The following is a 19,073-nucleotide window of genomic DNA, read 5'->3' on the forward strand; positions in this document are numbered from 1 at the left end:
TGGCCTCACAGCTCACAGCAACCTCCAACTCCTGGGCTCAAGCGAGTCTCCTGCCTTAGCCTCCCAAGTAGCTGGGACCACAGGCGCCCGCCACAACTCCCGGCTATTTTTTGGTTGCAGCCGTTGTCGTTTTGGCAGGCCCCGGGCTGGATTCGAACCCGCCACCTTAGGTGTATGTGGCTGGCACCTTAGCCACTTGAGCCACAGGCGCTGAGCCTTGGCTCAGGATCTTATATGAGAATGCCCCGCAACCGCATTCTCTGGCTGATGCAATTTCTTTTCTCCTCTGTTCCCATTGTCAGAATGAATCAGTTTCTGCTTGAATCCTGAGCGGAGAATATTTCCTCCACTTCCCAAGTGTGAACACTATGAAAAATCACTGTATAATCTTATGTAGCAGCACCCCCCAAAGCAACTAATGATTACTCATTAAATGTTCAATATGATATTAGGCATTGTTCCCCAGACACAGATGTATTTAAAATACACACTCCCCAGCCCCATAATAAAGCTCTCCTGCTATATGACACGCTCTGGTGCAGCTTGGGGAGCCCCTAAGCCAGGCCAGAGTGGCTCAGCAGGCAGGGGTCCAAACTATCAGTGCAATGTGTCATTTCAGTGTCCTTAGCACAGTTAGGAGGGGCTCACACCCCTCCACAGCTGTTACACTACAGAGCTAGGCATAGGGCTGTCTAAACATCAGGCATGGGCTATGACTGTTGGGGACAAGCCAGTCATAGGGGAAATCCTATTGTAAAGGGCAAGTGTGAGTGAGATCTTGGAGCCATGGGGAAACGCAGCAAAACAGTCTCATGTTAGGAGAGGAATGTGGAAGAAACATAAACTGTTGGCCCAGGTATCTCTTCCCTATGTGACTTGTCACCATGTGGGCCAGACGGATTGCAGCAGCTCAGCCTTTGGGAGGTAGCTGAAGGAGGGGAGAAGACAGGTGTGCCAGAGGGCAGATGCACATTTTCCTGAGCACAGGTCGGCCTCAGGCTACCTGAGTTCAGGTTCCCATCCCTTTTATACTCAAGTCTTGGTCTCAGCTGTGAGTGCCCTGTTTCCACTTTCCTGGGATGCTGAGGTTTTTGCAAATAGGTTTATGGAAAAGAGTTCTCTCACCCACTCCTTCAAATGTCTGTTTTGTTTATTTTTTGTTGAGGGAAAGACATCTTTTGACATAGGTTCAAATGGCATAATATTTAGCAACATCCAAATTTGAATCTATCAGATGAGAGGTAATTGCGAGGCTTCTATTCTAATTACGACTTTGCCACTACCTGGCTCCATGACTTCAGCAAATTATTATACTTTGCCTGTCTGGCCTGCATTTTTTTTCTTGTATTAAATAACAGAGTTGGTCTAGATCAATGGTTCTTATCATGTGGTTCCCGGACTCACAGAATCAGCATCACCTGGGAAATTGTTAGAAACGCGAATTCTTGGCTTCTGCCCCAGACACTCTGGGGGCAGAGCCCAGCAATCTGTGGTTAAAAGAGCCCTCCGGGTGATTCTGATATTTCACCAGGTTTTTGGAACTACTGGTCTAGATTAGCAGTTCTTAGCCTTGGCTGCACATTAAAATCCCCTGGCAAAGTCCAGGTGAAGTAGCTCACACCTGTAATCCCAGCACTTGGGAGGCTGAGGTGGGTGAATTACCTGAGCTCATGAGTTTGAGACCAGCCTAAGCAAGAGCAAGACCCTATCTCTAAAAAATAGGCAGGCATTGTAGCAGGTGCCTATAGTCCCAGCTACTCAGGAGGCTAAGGCAAGAGGGATGCTTGAACCCAAGAGTTTCAGGTTGCTGTGAACTAAGATACCACAGCACTCTACTGAAGGTGACCAAGTGAGACTCTGTCTCAGAAAAAATAAAATAGGGGCGACGCCTGTGGCTCAAGGAGTAAGGTGCCGGCCCCATATGCCAAAGGTGGTGGGTTCAAACCCAGCCCTGGCCAACAAAAGAAAAGAAAAGAAAAGAAAAAATAAAATCCATTGACAGCTTTTATAACCTATCACTCCTAGGCTCTCCCTAGAGTTCTGCAAAGATTCTGACTTAAATGATTCCAACTATTGTTCAGGCATTGTCATGTGGTTCTAATGGACATCTGGATGCTAAGTTCTTTTTTTTTTTTTCCAGAGTCTGAAGCTGTTGCCCTGGTTAAAGTGCTGAGGCATCATAGTTCACAGTAATCTTCAACTCTTGGGCTCAAGCAATCCTCTTGTCTCAATTTTCTATCTTTGGTAGAGATAGAGGAGCAGGAAAGCAGAGACAGCAGGGAGCAGTTTTTCTATCTTTAGTAGAGACAGAGGGATCCTCACTTTCGCTCTGGATGGTCTCTAACTTGTGAGCTCAAGCCTTGGTCTCCCAGAGTGCTAGGATTACAGGCATGAGCCACCATGCCCAGCCAGGATGCTAAAGTCTTTTAAAACTAAAAGTCAAAAGCTAGTACATCCCTTTTGGAAGGAATTTTGGAGAACCCTCAGGGATCTAAATGTAGACCTGCCATTTGATCCTGCAATTCCTCTTCTAGGTATATATCCAAAGGATCAAAAATCATTTGGCAATAAAGATATTTGCACCAGATTGTTCATTGCAGCTCAATTCATAATTGCCAAGTCATGGAAGAAGCCCAAGTACCCATCGACCCATGAAAGGATTAATAAATTGTGGTATATGTATTCCATGGAATACTATGCAGCATTAAAAAAAATGAAGACTTTACCTCTTTTATGTTTACATGGATGGAGCTGGAAAATATTCTTCTTAGTAAAGTATCTCAGGAATGGAAAAAAAAAATATCCAATGTACTCAGTACTACCGTGAAACCAATTTATAATCACTCACACTTGCATATGAAAAATGAAACACAACTATAGCCTAGGATAAAGGAGGAGAGGGGAGGGTGAAGGGAAGGGAGGGGGGTGGGTCGATAGAGGGAGGGTTGGTAGGGCGACCACACCTATGGAGCATATTGCAAGTACAACTTGGATCTATCAGGTGTAGAACACCAGTGTCTTAATGCTGTAATTGGGTAAATGAGGTGAAGGCTATGTTGATTAGTACGATGTAAGCACTCAAATTTGTACAGATAATCAACACATTGAATCCCATAATGGCATAAATGTATTTATGATCTATGTACAAATGACTTAATTAAAAAAAAAAAAAAAGAAAACTAAAAGTCTGTTTTTCCAAGTTGTAAATGCACACACTTCCAGACCGTAGCCTTCCTAAACCACTAGGTGTTGCTATTATAGAGAAGAAAAGGCATCTTCAAAACTCTATGTTTGAATATGCATAAGGAGGGGAAAAACGTATTTCTTATCTTTTTTTTTTTGACAAGACAGTCTTGCCCTGGTGCCCCCAGGCTAGAGTGCCCTAGCGACATAGCTCACAGCAACCTCAAACTCCTTGCCTCAAGCAGTCCTCATGCCTCAGCTTCGCAAGTAGCTAGGACTATAGGCACCTGTCATAAAGCCCGACTAACTTTTCTATATTTAGTAGAGACAGGGTCTTGCTCTTGCTCAAGATAGGCTCAAACTCCTGACCTGAAGGGATCCTCCCTTCTGAGCCTCCCAGACTGCTAGGATTACAGATGTGAGCCACCACACCCAGTTTACCTCTTAACGCTGATAAGAGGTTATTCTGTGATTTACATGCAAGTACAATTTGTTAAGTATTTATTTATAATTTTTAAAATTTCATTCTAAGAAATTAAAAGCCCATCAGTGACAAAATGAATAAATTGTATTATATATCCCATAAACTAGAATACTCCTTAATGATAAAAAGAAACCAGTGGGTTGGGCTGGTGACTCACACCTGTAATCCTAGCACTCTGGGAGGCCAAGGCAGGTGGATCACTTGAACTCAGGAGTCCAAGACCAACCTGAGCAAGAGTGAGACCCAGTCTCTAAATACAGCCAGAGTGGTGGCTGTGGTTCAGTGAGTAGGGTGCCCACCCCATACACTGAGGGTGGCAGGTTTGAACCCAGCCCCAGGCAAACTACAACAAAAAATAGCTGGGTGTTGTGGCGGGTGCCTGTAGTCCCAGCTACTCAGGAGACTGAGGCAAGAGAATTGCCTACGTCCAAGAGCTGAGGGTTGCTGTGAGCTATGAGGCCTCTGCACTCTACCGAGGATGACAAGGTCAAACTCTGTCTCTGTAAAAAAAAAAAAAAAAGATTTACCAAAGGCCAGGAGCAGTGGCTCATGCCTGTAATCCCAGCATTCTGGGAGTCTGAGATGGGTGGATTGGATGAGCTCCACAACAGCTGGAGCCAGAGAGAGACCTCCGTCTCTAAAAATAGCCAGGTGTGCAGGCACCTGTAGTTCCAGGTACCAGAGAGGCTGAGCCAAGAGGATCGATTGCTTGAGCCCAGGAGATTGAGGTTGCCGTGAGCTATGATGTCACAGCACTCTACTGAGAGTGAGAAAGTGAAACTGTCTAAATAAATAAAGATTTACAAAAATTGAAAAGTAATCCTCAAGTGGGGTAACTAGCATCCACCCTCTATCACTTGGTAAACTATTTTATTTGTGCTATCTGTGGTCACTAAATATATATCAGTGCCTGTGGTCCCAAATCAAGAAGGAAATGGCATGCTTTCTTCTTTGTTTGGTTTTTGTTTTTCCTAGAGACAGTAGGATGGGGGCAGTCTTACCAGGTTGCCTAGACTGGATTTGAACTCTTGGACTCAAGCAGTTATCCCACCTCAGCGTCCAAGAAACTGGACTGCAGGCGTGTGTGACTGTGCAGCTCTTGGCCTCTACTTATTGAAAGTGTTGGTTTTGAATTTTGCATGTGTGCAGGACCCACATTCTGTAGCAATACACTTGAGTAGTTGAATGTCTTACAGAAACCCTCTGCTATCTCTCCCTTACTCCTCAAATCTTATAATAGAATCTACAAAATAAAACTGCCTGCTCATTATTATCTGTAGAAAAAGACCTCACCTCCAGCGCTCTTAGTGACAGGAGGGCAAATGCCCTAACAAATCAAGGTGAGATAAGAAGACTCGGTCTGTAACAGACAGAAACAAATCCCTACAAACTTAATAAGCCATGGACCACCTACCCGACAATGTTAGAAGGGCATTCACAGAAGAAAAATGAGTTAAGGAAATGAAAACCAGAGGCACTTAGCAGAATGCACAAAAATTCATTGGAAAGGGAGTCTTATCAGAATAGATGAGAAATTACCATCCATTACTCAGCTATCACTTTAAAGCCACAGGGTATCTGATCTGATTGATCTGATTTCAGGGAGCGGATCTTGAGCACCATTAATCAAAAGCCAAGGCTGAACCAGCTGATGTTGACCTATGAAATCATTCAGGGAGAAGGGAAATCTTTCTTCAGCTCCGACTGTATTAAAATGTCAGAGTTTTATCCCATATAGTCATTTTGAAATGCTGTGCTCTGTGCCATTATGTTTCAATCACCTCGATGCTGTTCTGTTGGAGTTGGGTAGAATACTCAGGGTTGTTTTTCTTTAAGTTTTTTTTCAGATAATTTTTTATTCCGCCTTGCAACTAGGTCTGTGGATATATTATGTATGGCACAGCTGTGAACATCAAAGTTCCTTCATTCCTTCACTCATGCCAGACTGCCCCAGGGGCTGTGGGAGGATCCGTGGAAAGACAAGACAGTCTCTGCCACCAAAGAGTTTATAATCAGTTGGGGAGACTGAACATAAAAATAGAAAAGTTGATTATTTAAAATCACAGGTCAAGCAGCTGTGGACTAGTGTATTTCTGAGCTCCACCCTTGTAACTTGAACAGCTGTGCTTGCTTTCCTTGAAGCCGGTTTCATCACTTTTCTGGGAGCCACTGAAGCCTTTGTTCACCCCATCACTGCTGTACTGTCATGGGAGCTGTGCAGGTGGCGACAGGGTGCCCTTTCCTTATAATAACCAAACACTGGAAGCCACCTCAATGTCCATCATGAGAGATTAAGTAAAAGATGGAGGCTTGGCACCTATGGCTCAAGTGGCTAAGGCGCCAGCCACGTACACCTAAGGTGGCGGGTTCGAATCCCCAGCCTGGGCCCGCCAAACAACAATGATGGCTGCAACCAAAAAATAGCCAGGTGTTGTAGCGGGCGCCTGTAGTCCCAGCTACTTGGGAGGCGGAGGCAGGAGACTTGATTGAGCCCAGGAGTTGGAGGTTGCTGTGAGCCGTGATGCCATGGCATTCTACCCAGGGCAACAGCTTGAGGCTCTATCTCAAAAAAAAAAAAAAAAAAGTAAAAGATGGAACATTTACACAATGGCATAACATATTGCCATTAAAAAGCACTGTGTATGCTGATATGGAACTACCTTCCTGGATATATTTATGGATTAAAAACAAAAGATATCTTCCATTCGTTCCTCCAGAAGTATTGCTGATCCTGCTCTACCCTGCTACGTCCCACAGGAAGCTAGCCTACAGGGTTTACATCAGTGGGTGTCCTTTGCCCTTGGACTTCCAATTGAATTCATTCAATAGTCCCCTTGCTTCCATTCTATGGGATGACCATGGATAGGGTGGGAGGTCTGATGATCCTCTGCTGGGGAGAATGGGGACTGAAGACCCCGTTCTTGGGAAAGGAAAAAGAAAACTCATAGGATAGCGCCCAGGAATCCGTTCTTACAAGCTCTCCAGGGAATTCTGATGTGCACTCTTGTGTGAGTCGAGGTTTCTGTGACCTACTTCTTGCCTGTAGTTACTTAGGTCAAAATGCTAGAACTCGCTGGCGTACCTAAGAGCAGTACTTCTCTATCACAAATGACTGCACAGCCACCTTCTCATCCCCCTGTCACCAAGGCAGCAGGAAGTGCATTAGTGGGGAGACACTAGCATGCTTGAAAAGCTGGTGGCTGTCCTTGAAAGGCTGGAAATCACCTTGGGGGAAGTTGCGAAGGGATTGGTTTCCCTGATCTGGGAATATTGGATCCCAGAGGCTTGAGGCCCCTAGCAGTGTTTAACCATCAAAGACAAGGTGAGCACCATGACCACAGTAAGCAGAGAAGTTGGTGATCAGAGCATTTGGATCCATAGGCATCTATGGCAATAGTTACTGAAGTTATTCTTGATATATACAAGTGGAAAAATTGGAGGTACAGTCGGAAGACCTAAATCTCCATAGTGGACCCTGGCCTCTGACCTCCCACATATAAGCCACCATTTTGAGGAAGGGTGTTGTAATTGAGGTAGAGGTGTTTACCAAGAGTCATCCTTCTCTTCCCTGGAGGAACCTACTGCTATTCATCTAGGAAACTATACATGGGGCAAAGAGGAATAACAGGACCTCCCAGGAGTTATTAGATACTTGCTCTGAACTGACATTTATGCTGGGAGACCTGAAAAATGCCACTGTGGTCCCCTGGTCAGATAACTGATGGAGTCTGGGCCCGAGTCCATCTTACAGTGGGTCCAGCCGGACGTCAGATCCTCATTGTGGTTATTTCCCAGTCTTGGAACATGCAGTAGGGCCAGATAAGCTTAGTAACAGGCAGAGGCCCATGCTTGTTCTCTGATTCATGAAGCAAGAGTTACTAAGGTAGAAAGAGCCAAGTGAAACCCCTGGAACTGTACCCGACCTCCCTCCAAGAGAGTGAGCCAGGGTGGTGCCTGTGGCTCAAGGAGTAGGGCACTGGCCCCATATACCAGAGGTGGTGGGTTCAAACCCAACCCTGGCCAAAAAAAAAAAAGAGAGAGAGAGAGAGAGAGTGAGTGAGCCAAAAGAAATTCCCCACCCAATTGTACTGGTTTGTGCCACCGTCAACACGTGAAAGATGCGGTGGTGTGACTCTTATGTCACCCCTACGCAACTTGGCTGTTTGGACAGTGTAGAAGTTAGACTGGTCATGGAGAAGGATCACATATTACTGGAAACAGATGGTGATGCCAAAAACAAGGATGATCTGGACACAGTATCTTCACTGGAACAAATCAATACCACCCTAGGTATCTATAGCTGTTGACCTGGCAAATGCTTTCTCCCTCATTCTCATCACTAAAATAAAAATCAGAAGCAGCTCCTTAGCCAAGACAGGACAATGTTATACCTTCCCTTATTTGCACCCAGGCCAGGTGAACTCTTCTAGTATCTGATATACAACAGTCCAAAAGGACATTGATCATCTTGATCTTCCACACAGCATCAGATTAATAGTTTACAGTGAAGGCATAGTGCTAACTGCAACTGCGGAACAGAAAATACATGTAGCAAGTACCCCACATGGTGTAGTAAGCCACGTTTGTGCCAGAGGGTGAGAAAGTGTGTGGAAGTGCAGGGGCTGCCCCAGGTTTAATGTTTCTAGGGGTGCTGCGGCATGTCTCACTTTCTAAAAGTGACAAGCAGGTTGCTGTACTTGGCATTTGACCCCCACGATGGGGCACCACATTTCTTTGGAGGCAACGCATGCCACCTTCGACCATGCTGTTCTGACACCTTGCATACTCAGTTGTGATGCTGACAGTTTTGAGTGGGGCACAGAGCAAGAAAGGGGTTCGAAGCAGATCCAGGCTGCAGTGCAAGATGCCCTTCCACTTGAACCCTATGACTCCGCAGACCCAGTGATAACTCCAAATATCTGTGACCAACTGAGATGTCTTATGAACATATCCCAACAGGAAACTCATGACCTGCTGGCAATTATTACCATTAGAAGGCAACTCTGGCTTGTTCCTGGGCCCTGGCAGAGCATAAAAGCCTCCCCATGGGCCACCACATGTTTGTGTGACTCAGACTACCTACGTGATGGGAGTGTCCACTGCACCATGCCACTGTGGAGGTGAGGCAGCACCCTTCCGTGATGCCTGGAGATGGACATGTGAAATTGGCCTTCTCATGCAGTCGTTTCCCCGTGGACCTGCACGACTCCAGGGTATTGCACAAGCAGGTGGCTCAGCTTCCTAAGTTTCCTGGACTCCTGAGTCACTGCTCTTCCTTGCCTACACGTGTGACCACGCGTTCACTGAAGACTCTTCTGTCGCACAGCTTCCTGCAGGAGTGTCTCAGAAAGGCCGTGGAGAGGGAAATCTTACCAACAGGTAGAACTTTGTTTCACACAAGGTGGACAGTCAGTACTTCTGACTGTCAGATATACTGACTGTCCGCCTCGTCAGTCTGAAAGAACAGATTGCTCAGATTTCAAATGATTCATAAATAGCAGTAAACAAGTCTTTAGAGACTTGGAAAACAATATGGGGAAAATTGGTGTCATGGGCTCATTGCCTTTTTCTTGTCATGACAATGGCACCGTCTATGGCAAACATATCTTGCTCTGTATGCGTGTATCTTGCTTGTACTCTGTAAGCTGATCTTTCTCTTTCTCAATAAACTTTGTTTCAGTCCTTAAAAAGTAAAAATAAAAAAAAGAAAATTGGTGTCATGAAGGCTTGGGAGGAAAGGTCTGAGACAGAGTGTGCACCGTGCTCTGAATACGTGGGTGGGTGAGATAACCGGTCCTGTTGATGTCAGCTAATCTCCTTCTCCAGCCACTCTAGTTTTCTCAGTGAACCTACATACAAAGTGGCCAAGGCGACCAGGAGAGGGCTCAACAAGACGGGCTTCCCCTCATTGGGCTGCCGTAATTGCTGAGTGCCCCACCTGCCCATGACAAAGGGGAACCTAAATCTCTGATGTGACACCATTCCCAGGGCCACCGGACAGCCACCTGGTGACACACTGATTACACTGGTCTCCTTTCATTATAGAGGGAACAGTGGGTTGCCCCCCACAATATGAGACTCATATTGTAGATGCTGATTTACCTTTTTCACTTCTAGCACTCCTGCCAGAACCACTTTTTTTTTCCTTTGGAGAGAGAGAATCTCCCTTTCTCACCCTTGGTAGAATGCTATGGTGTTACAGCTCACAGCAACCCCAAATTCTTGGGTTTAAGCAATTCTCTAGCCTCAGTCTCCCAAGTAGCTGGGACTACAGGCACCTATCACAATGCCTGGCTATTTTTAGAGAGGAGGTCTTTCTCTGGCTCAGGCTGGTCTTCAATCCATGAGATTAGGCAATCCACCCACCTCAGCCTCCCAGAGTGCTAGGATTACAGGCATGAGCCACCACACCTGGCCCCAGAACCACTCTCGTTGGATTTAGAGAATTTCTGGGTTATAGCCATTGTATCCCACACAACATTGTTGGAGATCAAGGGACACATGCAGCCAACGAAGTAGAGAAATGGGATTCTCCTCGTGGAATTCACAGATCTAACCGCGAGCTCCATTACCTAGAACAATCTGACAAGATAAATGATAGAATAGACTGCTGAAGACAGTTAGAGAAGCTGATTCTGTACATCTGGGTTGCTGCCTTACTGGATGTAGTAAGTATACACTTTACATCAGCAGAGAACCCAGGAGGCCCTCTCCTCCAGAGCCAGAATGCAAAAGTCCAGGAACTGAGAGGTGGAGGTGGTAGTGTCCTCTCACTGCTGCGCCTATTAGGACCCTTTAAGACGTTTTTCTTCCTGTTCCCAGTATCCTGACTGAGCTCAGTGGCTTGACTCAAAGGTGCCAGGATGCCCAGGAAACATGGTGATTGTTGGAGCCCTGACCAATTTAGGCGTCTTCCACCAGAGAGCCAACAGGGAAGACCGCCATGCTTCTGGCCGGACACCTGATCCTGGTGCCAGATGAAATGAGGTTGCTATGACACAGCAAGGAAAGACTGTCAGGGATGCAGAGGATTCACAGGGGCTTTTCTTTAGTGCTCACTTCCCTAATCATCTTAATCAGTCCAACTTGTGATCATCCAATAAACCAAGACCACGAAGGGTTCAGACTCACCAGGAATAAATGCTTCATCCACCCCATGAGATAAAGAACTGCCCAGCTGAGCTCCCACAGAAAATGTGAAATGGGTGGTGGAAGAAACCAGAGATTACAATGTCCCAGTTTTCTCTTGGTTGTTTGTTTATTAAGTCATAAACACATAATCATGAATACATTGATGCCTTTATGGGGTGTTTCTCCCTTTCTTCTGACCCCATATAATATATGAAAAATACTGGTAGTGATTACTGTTTTCAGTTTTAGCTGAGAGTTAAGAGTGAGTTGACATCACCAGGCAATGATAGAAGAACTGATATGCTCTTTCATATCTCTTGTGCTGGGGACGTGAATAGTTCACTTGGATGAAGGACAAGAGTGGTTGCTTAAGGGAAAGGGGATAAACTGTGCAGAAATCTACTCTCCAGATCCACTCCTCCCCTTCACCTCCAGTTCTGTGCACAGGGAACCTGACATTTATGGGCCATTGCAACTTACCTTCCAGCTCCCCACCACCACCGTGGAGTCTCACTCTTTCCCTTGGGCTAGAGAACATGGCCTCAGTTTAGCTCACAGCAACCTCAAACTCCTGGTCTCGAGAGATCTCCCTGTTGGCTGGGCGTGGTGGCTCATGCCTATAATCCTAGCACTCTGGGAGGCCAAGGCAGGTGGATTGCCTGAGCTCATGAGTTCGAGACCAGCCTGAGCAAGAGTGAGACCCTGTCTCTAAAAATATAGCCCAGTGTTGTGGCGGGCACCCATAGTCCCAGCTACTTGGGAGGCTGAGGCAAGAGGATCATTTGAGCCCAAGAGTTTGAGGTTGCTGTGAATTATGATGCCACAGCACATTACCAAGGGCGACAAAGTGAGACTCTGTCTCAAAAAAAAAAAAAAAAAGATATATTCCAGTCTCAGCATCCTGACTAGCTAGGACTACAGGTGCCTGTCACAATGCCTAATTTTTTCATTTTTTAGTAGAGATGGTGTCCCACTCTTGCTCAGGTTGGTCTCAAACTATTGAGTTCAAGGAATCCTCCTGCCTTGGCTTCCCAGAGTGCTAGAATTACAGGCGTGAGCCACCATGCCCAGCCTCTCCCACTCCCTTTTTGAGATAGTCTCACTCCATCACCCTAGTACAGTGCAACCTTAGTCTCCTGGGCTCAAGTGACCCTCATGCCTCAGCCTTTGAAGTAACTGGGACTACAGGATCTGCCACTATGCCCAGCTAATTTTTTTTCTACTTTTGGTAGAGATGGGGGGGGCAGTTATGCTCTTGCTCAGGCTAGTCTTGGACTCCTGATCAGGTGATCCTCCCACCTGGGCCTCCCAGAATTTTAGGAATACAGATGTGAGCCACTATGATCAGAGTTGGCCTGGTGGCTCACGACTATAATTCAAGCACTATGGAATGCTGAGGCAGGAAGATTGTCCAAGGCCAGGAGTTTAAGACCAGCCTGAGCAATATAGCAAGACCCTCAACTATACATATATTTTTTTAATTACCCAGGTGCAGTGATATATACATGTAGTGCTAAATACTTGGGGGGCTGAGGCAGGAGGATCTCTTGAGCCTAGGAGTTCAGTGTTACAATGAGCAGTCTACCCTGGGCAACTGAGTGAGCAAAACCTTGCCTCTAAAAACAAACAAACAAACAAAAAAATTGTATCTGCACAGCATTCTGAAATTTAAAAAATTTTTAAAATAAACTACAGTGGCCCGGGTCTGTAGCTCAAGTGGCTAAGGCACTAGCCACATACACCAGAGCTGATAGGTTCGAATCCAGCCCGGGCCTGCTAAACATCAACTACAACCAAAAAATAGCCAGGTGTTGTGGCAGGCACCTGTAGTCACATCTACTTGGGAGGCTGAGGCAATAGAATCGCTTAAGCCCAGGAGCTGGAGGTTGCTGTGAGCTGTGATGCCATAGCACTCCACCCAGGGCAACAGCTTGAGACTCTGTCTCAAAACAAACAAACAAACAAAAAACTACAGTGATAGTCCATGGGTATAGCTAAAATTAAACAGACTACAATACAAAGTGTTGATATGAGAAAATAGAGCAAGGAGAACTTTTTTTTTTTGAGACATAGCCTCAATTTGTCACCCTTGGTAGAGTGCTGTGGCATCACAGCTCGCAGCAACCTCAACTCTTGGGCTTAAGTGATTCCCTTGCCTCAGCCTCCCAAGTAGCTGGGACTACAGGCACCTGCTACAACACCCGGATCTTTTTTCAGAGATGAGGTCTCGCTCTGTGGCTCAAGCTGGTCTCCAACTCCTGAGCTCAGACAATCCACCTGCCTCAATCTCCTACAGTGCTAGGATTACAAGCACAAGCAATGGCACCTGGCCTCCAGCTACAACTCTTATCTATTGCTGATGGGAGCATAAACTGTTTATTACCATTTTGCAATCTCTATTCTTCTAAAGCTGAATGTTACAAATCTATTATACAGTTTTACTCCTGGCACATACTGAACATAGAAATATACTCCAAAAGATAGGTACAAGAATGTTTATACCAGCACTATTCACAATTTCCCCAAACTGGAAGCAATCCAAATAGCAATCAACAGAAAAAAAAATTGTAAGGCTGGGTGCGGTGGCTCACGCTTTTAAATCCTAACACTCTGGGAGGCTGAGGCAGGTGGACTGCTTAAGTTCATGAGTTCAAAATCAGCCTGAGCAAGAGTGAGACCCTGTCACTACTGAAAATAGAAAAATTAGCCAGGCGTTGTGGTGGGTGCCTGTAGTCTCAGTTATTTGGGAGTCTGAGCCAAGAAGATTTCTTTTTTTCTTTCTTTTGTAGAGACAGAGTCTCACTTTATTGCCCTCGGTAGAGCCGTGGCATCACACAGCTCACAATCTCCAACTTTTGGGCTTAGGCAATTCTCTTGCCTCAGCCTCCCAAGTAGCTGGCACTACCTGCCACAATGCCTGGCTATTTTTTTGTTGCAGTTTGGCCAAGGCCAGGTTTCAACCCACCACCCCAGGTATATGGGGCCATTGCCCTACCCACTGATCCACAGGTACCGCCCCAAGAGGATTTCTTTTTTTTTTTTTTTGAAACCAATTTATTTTTATTTTTTTATTATTTTTTAAAATCATAGCTGTGTACATTAATACTGTCATGGGATACAGTATGCTGTTTTTATATTCAGTTTGAAATATTTTCATCAAACTGGTTAACATAGCCTTCATGTCATTTTCTTAGTTATTGTGCTAAGACATTTATATTCTACATTACAAAGATTCACATGTACCCTTATAAGATGAACCATGGCACGATCCCACTAATCACCCTCCCTCCACCCAACCAAGAGGATTTCTTAAGCCCAAGAGTTTGAAGTTGCTATGAGGTATGACGCCACAATACTCCATCCAGAGTAGAGTGAGACTCTGCCTCAAAAATAGAAAAAAAAAATCTGACTAGCTATGGATGGATAGTTTTATATTGAAGTCCTGTTAGAACTTTCTCTCTTTTGATAAAATAACCCTATGCATGTTTTAAGGGCAAGCCAGGGAGATGATTCAGCCAGGGTCCCATTCCTGTCTTCTTAACTAGAAAGAACTTCGCAGATTTTAGAACTGACCCAAGAAGTTATATTCACTTTTTTGTTTGACTTTTCTAAAAGTTGGTGTGTTAATAACTATCATTTTATCTATATTTTAAATATTTATTTATTGGATGGTTATTTCTTTTATTAATTTCAGACAGGTTCTTGCTCTGTTGCCCTGGCTAGTGTAGTGGTGTTATCAAAGGTCACTGCAGCCTCCAACCCCTGGAGTCAAACGATCCTCCTATCTCAGCCTCCTATGTAGCTGGGACTATAGAGTTGAGACTAATTCAACTAATTTTTCTGTTTTTTTGTAGAGTCAGGGTCTCATTCTTGCTCAGACTAAAGTTTCCTTGCTTATAAACTCTACTTTTTGGCATCAACTTTTTTTTTTAATTGTAATATTACAGAATTCTTCAAAATCTGTAATTTTCTTCAAGGTCTTACTGACTTGCTCATGGACCGTTGTATCCTACTGGACTGTAGGTGTCACAGGGGCAGGGAGTTGGTCTGTCCTGTTCTCACTGTACCCCAAGGACAGAGTCTGCATGCTGTGGGCTTCAGTAAATATGGAATGGGATAAATTGATGAACTGGCAATGACGTTCCCTGATCCTGTTGGAGACTGAATAGCAGGATTTGTGAGGGAGGTATGGCCTGTGTTTTAATATAAAACATCTTTAAATAAATTACTTTGGTAATATTGGTAGACATAATGGCCAACGATTATCCTCAGGCCACTAGAAGGAATGGGTATCTAAACCATTGCACCTCACTCTGGGAGGCCAAGGCAGGGGGATTGACTGAGCTCACAGGTTCCATGAACCCGTGAGCTTCTCCTATTATCGTCTCATCTCACCAGGACTCTTGTTTTATACACTGTGATGTTGCTTTGCTTTTTGTCATCTTTGAAATAGATTTAAGTGAATGGCTAATGCTTTCTTGACCTAAAAAGAAGAAAGAGAATCCAATGTATTCATGTATTTATAGGTAGAAGTAGAAGGTTCTGGAGCGCACAGGCACTCTTGACAGAGGCATTAGTAAAACATTTATAAGAATCTTAAAATTAAAGAGTTTTTGAGCTGGATGCATTTTTAGAGGTCATTTGGTTTATCTCCTATTTTGTTGGAAGACTAAATAGCAAAGTGGAGAGAGACATTGGTGCAGACTGCTACTTATGAACCTATGTGACCTTTGGCAAACCATGAAGGGTCCCCGTAAATGATAGCTGTTAAAATTATTTATAATGAGAAAGCTAAGAACTGAAAAAAAAAGTGAAAGAAAGTGTAACTGTTACATTACTCTGGCATTGTAGTGTTCTCCAACTGGTGGTTCTCAACTATAGCTTCCCCAGGAATCACCTGGGGACCATTAAAAAATACTGATGCCACAGGGCGGGGGCCACGAGGGAGGCAGAGGAGCTGGCCTACTGCGGTGTCCCTGGGCCAGCTGCCCCAGGAGGGCCGGTCGTGCCCAGGGGCCTGGCATTTTTTTAGCTATCTGTGGAAACTTCCCTGTAATTAATTTCTCTTTACTCCAGAAGTAAGAATTATAACAAATTGAGAATATATGAATGAGTATCCTAAAAAAAGAAGGAAGACTTTACACCCTTCTCGTTATCCAGACTCCTCTGGAATAAGCAGAACTGCAGATGGATTCAATGGAATTTTTTCTGACCATTGTTACAGCATAACATTGTTATAGCATCTATGAGACAGCCAGACTTAAAATACTTTGACAACAAAGACAATGATTCTGACGCTGAGACATCAAATGACTTGCCAAAATTTACAGATGGAACCAAGGCCAGAAACAGACACCAGAACTATCTGGGTCCTAGTCCAGTACTTAGAATTCTAGACCATACTGCCTTTTCTACAGAAAAATCTGATGTTGAAATTTGCGATGAAGAGTGTGGCTCACTTGACTCAATCAACCAACAAACCCAAGAGAAGAGACCTACAGAAGTTCACGCAGCTGGAGATGTTCTGATCACTGTAGAAGAGCATGCAGTTTCTGAGGATTATGATATAGAGACAGAAAACAGTTCCTCTGAGAGTCTCCAAGACCAAACCAATGATGAACCACCAGCTACATTTTTAAAATTCTTGACAACAGCCAGGCTTTGAATGTGACTGCCCAGCAGAAAGGGCCTTTATTAAGAGCTAATAGCAGCAACCTCTATAAATGTGAACTTTGTGAGTTCAACAGCAAATATTTTTCTGATTTAAAGTAGCATGTGATCCTGAAGTATAAACGTACTTATTCAAATGATTGTTGAGTATGCAAGGAAAGTTTCTCTACCAACATGCTTCTGATAGAACTTGCCAAACTACATGAAGAGGATCCCTACATTTCTAAATACTGTGATTATAAGACAGTAATTTTTTTTCCACTTTTATTTTTTTTCAATTTTGGTCAGGGCCGAGCTTGAACCTGCCACCCCTGGTATATGTGGCTGGTGCCCTAAACCTTGAGCCACAGATACCGCCCCAGAGTCTCACTTTGTTGCCCTCTGTAGAGTGCTGTGGCATCATAGCTCACAACAACCTCGAACTCTTGGGCTTAAGAGATCCCCTTGCCTCAGCCTCCCGAGTAGCTGGGACTACAGGTGCCTGCCACAACACCCTGCTTTATTTAAAGATGGGGTATCGCTCTGGCTCAGGCTGGTCTCAAACTCATGAGATCAGGCAATCCATATGCCTCAGCCTCCCAGAGTGCTAGGATTGCTGGCATGAGCCACTGCATCCAGCTAAGACAGTAATGCTTGAGAATCTAAGCCAGCACATTGCAGACACCATTTTAGTGAACCCTTCTATTGGTGTGAGCAGGGTGATGTGCAGTTCTCCTCAAGCAGTGAACCCCACCTACATTTCCAGTAGCACAGTGAGCAGTATTCATGCCATTCTGTGAATGCGAAACTAAGGATCCAGAAGCCTTGCACTGCCATGTGGTAAATGAGCATGCGTGTAAATTAACAGAGTTAAGTGATAAGTCTAACAGTGGAGAACATGGACAGTGTAGCCTCTCAAGCAAAATTACCTTGGACAAATGTAAAAACTTCTTTGCACGTCAAGTATGTGGTTCCAGAGGAGACTGCGTGCTAATGTTGATAGGCCTGTGGCTACTGAACATACTACAATTTTTCCTCATGTTTGTGGTGACTGTGGGAAAGCCTTTTCACACAGCCTTTTCACCCCAGAGTCTCACTTTGTTGCCTTCTGTAGAGTGCTGTGGCATCACAGCTCACAACAACCTCAAACTCTTGGGCTCAATAGATCCCCTTGCCTCAGCCTCCCGAGTAGCTGGGACTACAGGTGTCTGCCACAACACCTCTGGGGCGAAAAGGCTCTGTGAAACAAAGACTCTGGGGCGAAAATGTAACCTAGAATATTAAAAGCATCTACATTCACATTTATCCAAAGGGATTTCTTTATGTCAATATTGTGAATATTCAACAGGACAAACTGAAAATCTTAAAATTCATCCAGATTTCCAGCATTCAGCTGACTTACCTTGTAAATGTAGGGACTGCTTGATGAGGTTTGGGAATGAAAGGGAGATAATAAGTTACCTTCCAGTCCATGAGACAACGTAATTATTCTGTTTAATTTACAGAATGTTAGTGTAAAATAATAAATTCAGCTTTTTGAGGGGGATATATTAAAATGAATGATTTTAAACCAAACTTACAAAATTTGCCTTTAACATTGTCCAGTTTTCTTGGACATAATCATATGTGCTTTTTTGTTTTTGTTTTGAGACAGTCTCACTATGTTGCCCTGGGTAGAGTACCGTGGTATCATAGCTCACAGCAACCTCAAACTCTTGGGCTCAAACCATTCTCTTGTCTCAGCCTACTGAGTAGCTAAGACTACAGGCACCTGCCACAACACCCAGCTATTTTTAGAGACGGGGGTCTCACTCTAGCTCAGGCTGGTCTCAAACTCGTGAGCTCAGGCAATCCACCTGCCTCGCCCTCCCAGAGTGTTGGGATTACAGATGGGAGCCACTGTACCTGGCCATGATTGTATCTTAAATGTGGTATTTTCAATTCCATGATAGTTCATGGTTTTAATCATTCTTGGTGACGATCATCCTGTTTCTTATAGGTGCTCTAATTTTGTGACCTAAAAACCAGATGTACTAAAGAAAGGAGCTACAGTGTTCCATCCTTAACTCTAGGTGCTATTTTCTTTTTATTTAGAAAGACAAACTTTGATTTTCATGTATGAAGTCATTAAATTATTGTACTACCAGAACTAAAATGCAACATAACATATAATTAAATTCACTGATAATCCCATCAGGAAGAAAACAAACCCTTCTTTTGTGTTTCCCATCAGTAGTTATTCTCTGGTAATCAGTGGACTCTGATTTTTTTTTTTTTTTTTTTTGCACAATCCTTATATGTATCAGAACTCATACTGAACAGTGAGTTCTGGGTTGCAAAAGAAGATGTATTTTTTTGAGTTGTCTAGAAGTCTTTGTCCACAAGTTAAAAAGAAACAGTGTGCTATGTAATTATTTTCATAACACTAGGAGGCCAGTTTTATAGGAGGAAAAGATTTGGTTTTCTTAGTCTGTTTTTTAAAATTAAAAAAAAATTTCTACACAAAAATAATAATAATAATACTGATGCTGGGCCAGGCGAAGTGGCTCATGCCTATAATCCTAGCTCTGTGGGAGGCCAAGGCAGGTAGATTGCTTGAGCTCAGGAGTTGGATACTATTCTGAGC

General features: G+C 44.2%; 1 non-coding gene and 1 pseudogene across 1 annotated transcript; one reads left to right on the plus strand and one right to left on the minus strand.

Moving 5' to 3' along the window:
• The first annotated feature begins 15,903 nt into the window (after positions 1-15,903).
• On the plus strand, positions 15,904-17,932 carry LOC111722823 (annotated as a pseudogene).
• A 795-nt stretch (positions 17,933-18,727) lies between these two features.
• LOC111722850 lies at positions 18,728-18,852 on the minus strand. Its single transcript, XR_002771504.1, has one exon. It is a non-coding gene; the product is annotated as a small nucleolar RNA SNORA40 (small nucleolar RNA).
• Between the last annotated feature and the right edge of the window lie 221 nt (positions 18,853-19,073).

This window comes from Otolemur garnettii, unplaced genomic scaffold (genome assembly GCF_000181295.1).
Source record: "Otolemur garnettii isolate 467f Iridium unplaced genomic scaffold, OtoGar3 scaffold00006, whole genome shotgun sequence".
Taxonomy (NCBI): domain Eukaryota; kingdom Metazoa; phylum Chordata; class Mammalia; order Primates; family Galagidae; genus Otolemur; species Otolemur garnettii.